General features: G+C 43.9%; 1 protein-coding gene across 14 annotated transcripts in view; it reads right to left on the minus strand.

Annotated features, from left to right (window-relative positions):
- FNBP1 (formin binding protein 1) overlaps positions 1-12,057 on the minus strand; it is an 82,654-nt gene that overhangs the window by 55,188 nt on the left and 15,409 nt on the right. The window lies entirely within an intron of this gene.

Here is a 12,057-nt window from a genome sequence, read left to right on the forward strand (position 1 = left end):
CATAATCATCTATTCCACACAGTACTGCAGAAGTTAATGTTTCTACAATACTTGAAAAATACTGTTTAAACTGCGATACACTGAATACTTATCCTGACAGAAACCCAGCGTAAACAAGGTCTTTAATATCAGCCTGATTTATCTGGCGTCAGGTTCCACTATGGTTTACATGGAAAATACAGCATAAGTTTGCACATCTGTAGTACCAAGGTTAAGTTTACAACACTTTCAAAAACTGTACTCAGCGATAGATTTGGGTCAGATTTTTAGCTGCCACAATTAAAGCTTCTGACCAAAGCGACGCTTCTTTCTATCTGCCAAACATTCGGCCTTGTGACTTTCGGTTTGTAGAGTTATCATCGGGTGTTATCAGAGCAATCCAAGCCACTTCCGTAGATGCATAGAGCAGGAAAAAATAACACAAAACTACTCCAAAGCTTGGCTTATTAATATGTTGCTTTTAAGCAAATAACTGCGTTCTGCTTTGTAGCATATGCGGCCCTGACAGCGAGATCATTATCAGGAGAGATCCCTCCAGTGTTGAACGGAACCGTCACGCACACAGAAGCTGCTCCTTGCTAACAGATCTGTTTAAACTGTATTTTGAAGGGGAGAAAAAGAAACCCACGTTAGAGGAAGAAATGTGCAAAACTTCAGCAAACAGCAAGTGAAACCAGCAGGTAATGTGCGTGGATTAGCACACATGGGGTTTGTGTATCTGTGCGTTTGCTCCGGTTCAGCATAAAGCACTATTTTAAACCAGTTCAGCCAAACCAGACTAGGCCTCAGTTTATGTTATGTCATTATTAGTCAATTAAGGAGGCACTGGAGGGAGAAGAGCAAAAGGGCAACAGTATAAAGTTACAAAAATAGCAAAGAACTTCTAAGCCTTGTGCTCCAGGAACTAAGAAAAAGTGGTTAAAGGCAACTAAAAGAAAGAAAAACAACATTCAAACTGCAAAGAATAAAAGCCTAACTTGCAACATATAATCACACATAAACCAATGTAACACCATTCACTCAAAAAGAGGATGTATATATTGTGCTGAAAGGGAAGATGTGTACTAAGGCAGTGCATGTTTGCCTATAGACAAATCCATGTTTCGGGCGGTTTCAGAGCTGTGGAGAACATAAGGATGAACGGGTAACATCACGGGGCTCTGCTCCTCACGGAGGGCCCGGATCAGGAGGGAACACAGTGATGACTGGAATATCGTGCCAGCAAATCCAGCACCTTCTGCTCTGCTTCAAATCCACCACCTCTGCATCTCCCACGTTATGCCGGCATCAAGAAGGCAGCACAAACACGACCTTTTGAAGGCTTCTGATCGAGAGGTCTTACAGCTATCCCACACCCCACTCATCCACAGTTCACTTTGTTTAACACAAACACTTGCACGTAATATGAACACCCCACCAGGCAGCGCATTACTCACAAGTTCACACACATTCCCAACTTTGAGAAGGGAAATCCACCCCCTAATCCCTGTAAGTAAATTAAATCACCCTTATCAGACCGACTGTAGTAATAGCAAGAAACTAACTTTGCATACTCCCGTAACGCCATCCAAAGAGGAAAGCTCTTGGTTTCCCATATGAAATAATGCTCTCCAAGGAAATCCTGCCCTTTGAGATCAGACTGGTGACTGCACAGAAAGAGCAGATTCGCCTTGGAAAGGCAATGGCAGTGGTAGCTTGTCCAAACCTCTTCCATTGCCATCACCACCACCCTGACTCCATTCATCAGAGCACCAAGTAGACCAGAGTATGAAAAACCCCTGAAAACAGCCCCAGGTCGCTACCTCAGTTTGGTCTGTTATCCCACAGATGGACCTGCTGGGCTGTTTCAGCAGCCTCACTAAGTCACGTCTGGCGAAAGAGAACTCCATGATGTGTGGCACAAAGGCAAACACACGGCAGTGCAGCTGTCAGACAGATTAAGATGTGAACTTTCTATTTATACAGCAAGCAGAGACACTTGGCCTGGGCCGAGCTGTAACCAGAAGAACCTCAACCACATAAACTACAAGCACTAACCTCTGCTATCAAAAGGTAAGGTGAAATTTAGCTGTTTTCTGTAGATTTTAAGGTAAGAGTTTCTCTCTTTTTCTGGGCATTGAACAGTTTTGGCCCAAGCGCCATTTCACTAAGCAGCTAACGCCTCACAACTGTGTTGCTCTGGGGTCACGTATTCCATTACCAGTTCTCTTTTCTGTGTTCCCTAAGGATGAAAAAAGTCAGTAAAACTGGCAACACCATCACTTGTTGAGCATGAGATTCCAAGAGAAAGGCAGAGACACCCAACACAGCGAGCCCTCCTCGTTTCATGGATCTGCAAAACCAGAATTTCTAAAAAGGAGATGTTTGAGGAGTAGTTACCAACAGTATCATCCCTTCAAACAATCAACATTTAAAATCTATTTTAAAATTTATTAAATATTTCCAGAGTTTGTTACAAAAACACATTGCCACTTGGAATCTGAAAATTAAACTCACTCAACTATTCTGAGCAAATTTGGTCTAGTTTTGGAATCCTAAACCTCGTGAGGGTTTACCAGTCTCGTTCTGAAGGAACTTGGCTCAGAGCAGGATGTGTTTTCAGCACAAAGCCAGGGCTGGGTGCACATCCAGCAGGTGAAGAGTTCCCCTAGAGCTGGGCAGGTCCGGCTGGCACCTGGAGGTTGGCTCAGGTACCTCCATGAGCTGCTGTTTCAAGTTTCAATTTCAATGCACACACACACTGTTCCTTTTTGCAGCCTCCTCACGCTTCCAGTTAGGGATAACATTAGGAAACAATTAATTCCACAAGGCTTTAGCTTTCTCCAAGAAAAGCAAGAAAACAAGACAAGGAGCAGGACACAGTGTTCAGTGAGAATGCTCCCACCAGACCACAGCGAAGGGGAAAACTAAAGGTCACTTTACACCTGTTTTTCCTGAAAAACAAATGCCAAATCATTTTCTAGAAGCATTCACTACTTCCCTCTGACTCAGAGACTGGTTTAGATATACAAACACTGAAGCAACATGCTGTGCTGACAGAGTCGTGTGTCTCAGCAATCTCTCAGCCTGCACGTTATTGTCCGTGTCCTCTGGCCGTCCAACCTGTGCTATCGACAGCTTACTTTAAAAAACCCCTTTTGACTGACAATCTAGACGTGCACACAATTAAACTACTCATACAGCCCTAGCTTATTCCTCTTGGTCAGGTTGCACCAGTGTCCCCAGGCAGTGACGCGTGCCAGTACAAACACCTTGCGCGTTCCCCAACAATAAAGGGGGTTTGAACACACAAGTCCACCCACCCGACTTCACGTGGGTGGGAAAGCAGAGCCTTCGTGGCGAGATGCTCCAAACAAACAGCATCTTCCCATTGTTTAGAGCTTAATGCATTCTTGGGCATGCACACAAAAATTAAAGCTCAAAAAAAGGAAGGAGCTTTAGTCATTAACTTGAATGGGAACTGGACATTCAAGTACCCAGAATGCTTTGGAAACTTTATCCCTAAGGCAAAGCGTGTTTCTAGCTTCATCTCTGTTTCCATTAATTCTCTCCTGGTATTTTTACCGCTGCCCAAATAACTCCACATTCATGCGTTCTTTCTGAAATTCAGCTGCGTGCTTGTTATACTGGCAATGCTTAAAATGGAAATAGTGCTGTCTGGTTGCTTTTCCTCATTTTAACGGCTACTTTAAGCTGTCAGATCCCCTCACTCCTCAACCATTCTCCTGAAGTCACATTCCCCAGCTATGCGAAGTATTTTGGGAAGAAGAAAGCCATAAAAGTTCTTCCCGTTTCTAAGCCGCATAAGACAGAGTACAACCAATTATTGAGCAATAAAGAAAGAGTTATTCATGTGGTCTCTGGAGATCAGCTCAGTAAGATACTCCTTCCTCTTTCAGGAGTGTTTCCATCTATTGTGAAATAGTTCAACCCAAAGCTCGAACAGATCCAATGATGGATGGGAGCTTAATTTGGTGCCAAGAGGCTTCAGCACTAGTGTCCACTGAAATAAAGCGGTGTCCCCACTCTTCCCATGAAGAAGACCATGACCCTCAGAGACAAGGAGTGGAGAAAGAATATGCTGAAAATTCAGCTGCTAGTAACAGAAAAACAAAGCCTTTATATTTACCATATTCCTTCTGTATTTCTAATCTAGCCAAAAAATAAAAGACCCATTTTTCTTAAATATTAAAAATATTTGAAGACTTTCTACTGCCTCATTCTCCAGGGAGTTCAATTCCATTTCCTCCAAAAATGACTTTTTATCCACTCCCCTAAAAACCTAAGTAGGAATAGGGAAATTAAAGGCTAATTTTCACCTCTGGTTCATACCTTCTCCTCCCACATCCCTCTTTTTTTCAAATACTTTCAGCCATTTCCATACGCAAAAAGGAATTAAAGTGAAGATCAAGAATACACTATAGTGTTCAAATTCTAAGTTATTTTTTTAGATTCCATAATTTAACAACTTCAAATTATAAAAATAATTAACAGGATGATGAGACCTTCATTGGCTCAGTTAAGTCCCATAAGGCACTATAGCGCTAGCAGAATACAAGAGACTTGAGATCGCAGATCCTCTGAGGCCTACAATAAAGCTATATGCAAATGTTAACAGTCTTCAGGCAAATTAATAATGAAAGAAAACTTATATAAAGTACAGGCTACCGCTGCAAGAGCCTTGCAGAAAACAGATGAGCAGAAAATGCAAAAGCACTCCAGCATCTCTCGACTCAGCCACTCCTGCTGAGAGACAACTTCCCACACAAGACTTGTCAGCTGTGGTCAGTGAAACCCTCCGTTAAGGACAGCTAAACAAACAGCCCCGTTTATGGATGTGAAGTATGTCAAGTACCGAATGGATACAGGACACCGACCTTCTGCTTCCCACAGCACAGGCAAACGGACTCACAGCCCCACGGAGCCATCCCAGGGACAGGGAGATCATCGCTCGCGCTTTATACCCAAATGATGCTGTGGCTTTACTGGTTGTTTTATGAATCTATTCTTCCATTACCCCTGCATATCCGGTTCTCGTTCACAAAACTATTTATGGCCACGTGCCTTTTTCGTGCCAATCTCCTATTCATCCACATGTTTAATTTCATTTTATGCTTTTAAGTATTAAATAAATTATTCCTGACCTTTCACTTAAAACAGGTGTATCGCTGCTCGAGCTGAATAGTAAATACCCCACAAAAATCCACCTTATTTCCCCACCTCCACTTGCACTTCATCTTCACCTCTTAAAATCATTTTCCATGAAGTACAAAAGGCATAAAAGAATAGTTAAATTCTTTTATCTCTTCTGATTCACCTCAGAACTTGATTTAGTTAGCAAAAAAACAAACAAAACCAACATTCTTTGCCACATCATTAGGCAGTTAAGTGCATTTCTAACTTGGGTGGGAGGAAAGTCGAGTGGAAACAGACTATGGTTATGTTGAAATATCTTTTACATTGCTAGATAAACTCACCTCTAGTTGTCCTCATTGTTCCAGTAAACATTCTGAACTAAGCAGTTACTGGGCTATATTTCAGCCTTGGAATGATTACTCTCTTCAGCATTTTGCTGAAGCTGTAAAGCAAAATAAGTTCTAAGATATATGCCCATTTCAATTTGGATTTAAAATAATGTTGCTCTGGTATAATAGCAAGGCCCTTTGCACAGCAAAGGGTGGCAACGGAGTCACTCCCTTAATTGCTCCTGAGACCAACCACACTCACCCCACCCAGAAAACCACCTTCCCCAAACTCAAGGGTGACCCCTCCTGCTAATGAAGCAGAAGTGCCACCTCCCAGGCGGGTTCCAGCCATACCCTGACCCTGCTTTGATGGAAACTCAACTGAAGTCAAACAGGAAGCGCTTCTGAAAAAAGCCACATGAGCACTCAGTGCAGAACCCAGCACCTGGGGAGCAAAATGAATTTACAGCCACGCTGAGGCAAGGCCAGTTCTGGGAGTACAACCAGATCGTCAAGCTTGACAGGGAACTAATTCAATTGCAACATCTGACCAAAAAAAAAATCACCTCCAGTAAAGCTCCATAGGTTTATCCCCCACTAACTAAAATGCTGAGCTTGTCTTCATACAAGCGTAGCTTATGGTCTGGTTGTAGTGCACAATACCAGGCTCTGAAGCACAGCAGCAGGTTACAGAGCACGATGAGGAACCGCAGTGCAGAGCCAGCCAGCGAGCTTTGCAAGAGAGGAAGGGGCCAGCAAACTGCTCAGGAGCAGCAGGTCACAGACAGGACACCCCTAACAGGACCCCAATGATGGAAACCCCCCAACAGGGTCGGTCACAGGAGCACAGCCCAAGCGCTCGCCTTGCTCACCCACCTTCACACGCATGATAAAAGCCTTGCAAAACCTGACACCAGGTTCACCAGAGGACACCTCCCTGTGTGAGCACAACCAATGTCATCAAGGGCCAAGACGTACACACATACGCGCTCAGAGTCTGGTTCTCTCTGCTGACAGCTTCAACTGCGAACTGAAACTGCTCCTTCCTGCAGCAGGCTGAGTCACAGCAGCCGCTGAAGAGTGGTGGAGCTCCAGGAGGAGCAGGTGGCTCCCACAAACCTCCCAGTCTTGGCTCCAGGAGCTGCTCTTACCACTGGAGCAAACAGCCTTCCTCGCCAGAGCCCAAACCTATTGAACCCCAAACCCTCTGTCATCCTGGTGCCCACCAAGGCCTCCTCCTCCCGCCCCCAGCCTGTTGTATCCTCCAAAGGATGTGGTAAAGCAGAACTTGTGGTCCCCTCTATAGCAACAGGGCAAGTAACTGCTAACACAGCAGCCAGGAAGGAAGGTGAGAGAGGATGTGGTTGCTGGTGCTGCAGCAGCTTCAAAATGCTGTGAGAGGTAAGACAAGAGAGCAAGGATTAATCCTGGGCAGCAGGAAGGCAGGAAAATGTAAACAGCTCAGCTGGAGCAGGACAGAGCTAATGAGCAATAGGTGAGTAAAAGAAACAGCAACTGAGTCCAAGGGTACTGGAGAGGTAGGGACACTATGATGGTCCTTCTGTGGGCAAAGGCCAATAGGAAGCCTGGCTTACTTGGAACAGGGGAGATTTTGATGTGAAATTATGGAAGTCAGATGCCCTGGATGGCACATGTGGAAGAACATATCTCCACCTAGCACACAGTATTATATAGCTGCTGTTTCATTTCTATTCAAACCATTACCTGAGAAGGCCACGCAGAGGCATCAGAGACTTCACACAAGTCATCTGCTGTTATCAGCGGGAGATGCCCCTAAGAAAGTCGTGTCACATCTCTTGAAAGAGGAAACGTGCATCTTAGGGGTGTCAAAATTCCATGCTCTTGAAAATGAACATTACAGTTCTACTCAAATAAGAAAACTAAGACTCAAAACCCCTTGTTTGCAGTGTCCATGGATACTTTTCATAGATGGCCATGCTGCAGCAGCAATTCATTTCCTTCAAATAAGTTTATACATTTTGAGGTTTGAGGCACTGCATGGCTTTGCCACAATGAGAACCATCTGTCTTAAGCAGACCATCCAGAAACGAACACTTCTTTTTCAAGCATACAATTCTGCTTATAAAATACACGCAAGAAACCCCAGAATGGGACCGAGTTTTGTTTCAAAATACATTATAATGTGCAAATTACAACCCAGGATATATTAAAGCTCTTGAAGAGCAAGATAATAAGAAAGAAACCTCAACAAATGCCAGATGTAAGGTCAGAAACACCAACTATTTTTATGGAAGGACTGAGTGCATTACAGCCTTTTTATGTACATGTTCAATTATTTAAACTGGAGACAAACATGCAGGTGCTGCTTCTCCTTTAGGTGACACTAGTGCAGTTCAACAAAGGTAAGTGAACATATTCCTATTAAGTATGGGGATGAGCAGTAGAATCTAGACCTTAAAATCCCAAATCATCAGCTAAGCAAAGGTTCATAACTATTAAAATCCACTGGGGCCCAGAGAGTTGACGCATCTCTACCATTAGCATTAATGATACCCACAAAACTCATTTAAAACAAAATAAAGAAAGCAAACAAAGCAACGCTAACCTCTTCCTTCTGCTCATCCTGGGGGAATGGGACAAGGATTTGGTTTTTGCTGACAGTATCCAGAGCTGCAGACTGAAAGCTGCAGCGACCCGCAGGGATTCACTGCTCTGTTCCGTGCATTATAAACAAGAGCTTTGAAAATGAGCAGATTCTGGTGTGTCCTGCTCTGCTGCTGGGATGGGATAAATCACAGAGCCCCAGACCCGAGCTCCCTCCCTCAGGAGCTGCCGCATGGTAACAATGCTAAATATATATTGCTGTTGTTGTTCCAGTAAAATTTTTTTCAGTTGACAATGTTGCAACTTTTCACTGTTCCCCACCACCATCCCACTTCCCTGATTTAATACACACCCATTCTCTTATTTTGAAATAATTTGGACAAGTACAATTTTAGAACTAATTCCCAGTAAATCTCTGGGTGCCTGGCTACATCTTTGGATTAACTGTTGACTGATTTTCAGCTTTTCTTTTCCTTTCTGCAAAGCTCTCCCAGCTGTTAAAACAGAGATCAACAAGATCTCTTGCCCACACAGTTTCCCCTTTGGGCAGCTGTGTACTAATTATTAAAAATGAACCATACAGTGTTCCTGCTTATTGCATGGATAACTACAACAGAAAAACAAACAAGCCTGCTGATCCATTCAAAAGAAGACACACACACAATTCTGTCCTCTTACCCAAACCATACTAATGACAATAGTAGAATCCTATCCACAAGAAGATGCCTTCAAACTGTAGCAGTCTGGGGGAATGTACTTTGGGGAAACCAGCTTTTTGCTTAACTTCTTCATAAACCAATGGCATACTGGATTAATCATGCAGAATATCCAAGCTGTTCAGGGCATCCTCAAAGTGCACAAGTTCATCGTGATTATCAAACCTCTTCAAATACAGTGCTGCTCCAACTACACAGCTGGAGTTTAGGAACTCCTGAATTTCAATTCCGTTCTGTTGCAGGACAACGGAAGAGTCTGCCTCGGTTGATGAGGACTGGGTTAGGGAGCAGTTAGGCAATCTGGACATCCATAAACCCATGGGTCCGGATGGGATGCACCCACAGGTGCTGAGGGAGCTGGCTGAGGTCATTGCTGGACTGCTCTCCATCATCTTTGCCAAGTCTTGGGAAATGGGAGAAGTGCCTGAAAACTGGAGGAAAGCAAATGTCACTCCAGTCTTGTGTCCAGCTCTGGCCCCTCAGTTCCAAAAGGACAGGGAACTGCTGGAGAGAGTCCAGCGCAGGGCAACAAAGATGCTGAAGGGAGTGGAGCATCTCCCGTGTGAGGAAAGGCTGAGGGAGCTGGGGCTCTGGAGCTGGAGAAGAGGAGACTGAGGGGTGACCTCATTCATGTTTACAGATATATAAAGGGTGTGTGTCAGGAGGATGGAGCCAGGCTCTTCTTGGTGACAACCACTGATAGGACACAAAGTAAGGGGTTCAAACTGGAACACAAGAGGTTCCCACTTAAATTGAGAAGACACTTCTTCCCAGTGAGGGTGCCAGAGCCTGGCCCAGGCTGCCCAGGGAGGCTGCGGAGTCTCCTTCTCTGCAGACATTCAAACCCGCCTGGACACCTTCCTGTGGAACTTCAGCTGGGTGTTCCTGCTCCATGGGGGGATTGCACTGGATGAGCTTTCCAGGGCCCTTCCAAGTCCTGACATTCTGGGATTCTGTGAATTCTTTGGAGGAGTAATATTTGGGTGAGGGTTTGCTTTGTTTGGTTTTAGGGGGATTTAATTTGATTATTTGTATATAACCTCTAAAAAAAAAAAAAAAAAAATCAGTGACATTGTTCAAGTTTACAAAATAGTCCTTGATGTCTCTCTAAATGTCACCACATGGGCCACATTTTTTAAAAAGACCCCACCAGGTATGCCTGGTATTCTCAACAGCAAAACTTCTGATCTAATCTCCACTACCTTCCTCATCTCCGCTCTTCAGCTGATAAACACTTCAGAAAAGGGACCAACCCCTGCTGCATTTGCACACACTCCACAGTACTTCATAGCGTCGGGCCATTTGTCTGGATTTTTACAGTCATGTTTTTTCAGACTGATCCCACTCACATTAAATACTCAACCTTGAATTTTGCCATGCTTCTCTTCTGCAAAAGCAGTGATCACCTGTATGGCCATAGAATTAATCTACAATTAACAAACTGAAATATGGTCAAACCAGCACTAATGTGGCATCTGTACCGCTGACATGTCTTGTGAGGGATCAGAAGCATCCACCTGCACATCAAAGCGTATATTGCAACCAATAAATGAGGATTCTCTGATAACTGAAGTTTCTTTCCCTTTGGATGGAGAGAGCACATAATCATGCTCACGGGCTCAGTTCTATTTCATTTCTATCAAGTTTATCCTCAGGTGACATCTCCCATTAATTAGAGTGTGAACTAGTGTTAAATCCAAGTTTAAAACTTAGGAAGAGTAATCACATTTCCCTTAACGAAATGACCACTGTGTAAAGCCTCCCTGAAACTCCCTGCCCTCCTCCCAAAAGAGGCCTCAGTTCCCAGTAATAAGATTGCAGCAAAAATAAATGAATGCATCAAAGTAGGTGGAATAAAGGAGGGGAAATATTGTGCAAAATGCTGAGCCACCAAAAGCAAACAAAGCATTTGTTCAGTAGTGACAACGACTGATTTAATCTGAGGCAAATTACCAAACATCAGTTAAATTACATGCTGGAATACAAGGGAAAGTTCTCCCACACACATTTCAGGTTCGCAGCGTCAATAGGGCAGCACGCACAGCCAAGGCTCTGTGGATCGCCGTGGAGCCATCGAGGGGCTGGCTCAGGGGTACTCGAGATTCTCCACAGGACATGAGAGAATTACAAGTATCTAAAGAGGTAAATTTAACCCTATCACACTAAAACATTCATACAGGAGTAGAGAGATCACCGAGCTTTGCAAAATGGGAAGAAATCAGTGTTTCCTACCCTATGAACATGACATTCACAAAACACGCAGAACTAGAGTTTTATGACACAATTACTTCTACCATCCACTAATTTTAAGTGCCCAACCACCTGACCAGGGACCATCTGAAGCTGTAGCAGCAGCAAAAATCCTGCAGCTCTAAAAGCAGCCTGGTTGTGCCAAGTGCTGCCCGTACACCCAACAGACCCGCAACGGGAACCAGTTCACAGAGAAATCAGAGACACATGGGGAACCGCAGCAGTTTGGTGACTGTCCCACAACTCAGGCCACACTGGGAGCCCCAGCACACAAAGCTCAAGTTCAGCGTGCTAACCACACTGTGCTAACCAAAACGACCTAAAATTACAGCTTCTGGAAAGTAGGGCATCTACCGACTGTGCAAACCTTCCAGCCTGGCTCCCGACAAAGCCTCTGGCCTCTCAAAGTTAAACAGTCAGATCATTTTATGGAAATAAATCAATTACTCTCTTTTGACCAATGTGACTTGGAAACCTAAGCATCAGGAATAAATAATATTTCACCATCCTGAGCAAGAAAAACAACACTCTTTGATCCTTTAAGTAAGGATTGCTTCCCTCAGCAAGGATGTTCTGCTCCTAAGCTGGATCGGCAAGTCTAGCTAAGTACAAGGGGTAATTCAGTTTGCTTGCTACAACAATCTCATGTCCTCGGGTCCAAAAAACCCAACCTTGTGAGCATTTTACAAGACATGCTATAACAATTATGATGGCACCATGATATAGCTTTCAAGCCTTCACAATGCTTGAATAAGCATCCATCTTTACAATCCTAGTGGGAATTACATCAGGAAACAGTCGTCTTCTATTAATCTAGCTTTTAGATATAGTAATGGAAAAAAGCACTACCCAATTTAAACCAGCGCTTGTTGGAGCTGAGATTAAAAGTCGCACGTATGTCACACCAGTCTGACCACTCTCGCCCATCCCATCTTCCAGTACTATATATTTGCCTAAATCCAGTATCACTGAAATAAGGGACAGCACTAAACGTTTGGGTTGGTTTTAAGTTCCATTCCTAAACATGCAGCTATGATAGC

Source organism: Patagioenas fasciata, chromosome 20 (genome assembly GCF_037038585.1).
Source record: "Patagioenas fasciata isolate bPatFas1 chromosome 20, bPatFas1.hap1, whole genome shotgun sequence".
Classification (NCBI taxonomy): domain Eukaryota; kingdom Metazoa; phylum Chordata; class Aves; order Columbiformes; family Columbidae; genus Patagioenas; species Patagioenas fasciata.